Here is a 733-nt window from a genome sequence, read left to right on the forward strand (position 1 = left end):
CAACGTCCATAGGGCCCTCCTCACGACAGGATTTCTGATTGAATTTGGACAATTTTGGTTTTTTGGCCATATCTCCGTCAATTTTCGTCAAAAATCAATTTGACCAGGACAAAAGTTGTGGGGAATGAGCTCAACTTCAATCTCCGGGAGAGAAAAATTGGATAGGACAATTAGAACTGGCGATAGGACCGAAAAACTGACTAAAATTTCAGTTTTTTGGAAATATCTCCGGTTCTAGTTCTCCCATCCCATTTTTCTCTCCCGGAGATTGAAGTTGAGCTCATTCCCCACAACTTTTGTCTTGGTCAAATTGATTTTTGACGGAAATTGACGGAGATAGTATCCAAAAACTGACTTTAGTGACTGAGATTTTAATCTCAGTTTTTTGGAAATATCTCCAGTCCTAATGGTCCTTTCTCATTTTTCTCTCCTGGAAATTGAAGCTGAGCTCACTCCCCACATTTTTTGTCTTGGTCAAATTCATTTTTGACGGAAATTGACGGAGATAGGACCCAAAAACTGACTAAATTTCAGTTTTTTGGAAATATCTCCGGTTCTAATGGTCCCTTCTCATTTTTCTCTCCTGGAAATTAAAGCTGAGCTCACTCCCCACATTTTGTGTCTTGGTCAAATTCATTTTTGACGAAAATTGACGGAGATGTGGCCAAAAAACCAAAATTGATTAAATTCAATCAGAAATCCTGCGGTGAGGAGGGTCCTATGGACGTCGGGG

The sequence above is a fragment of the Diachasma alloeum genome, unplaced genomic scaffold (genome assembly GCF_001412515.2).
Source record: "Diachasma alloeum isolate Michigan unplaced genomic scaffold, Dall2.0 Dall_scaffold_00753, whole genome shotgun sequence".
NCBI classification, from domain to species: Eukaryota; Metazoa; Arthropoda; class Insecta; order Hymenoptera; family Braconidae; genus Diachasma; species Diachasma alloeum.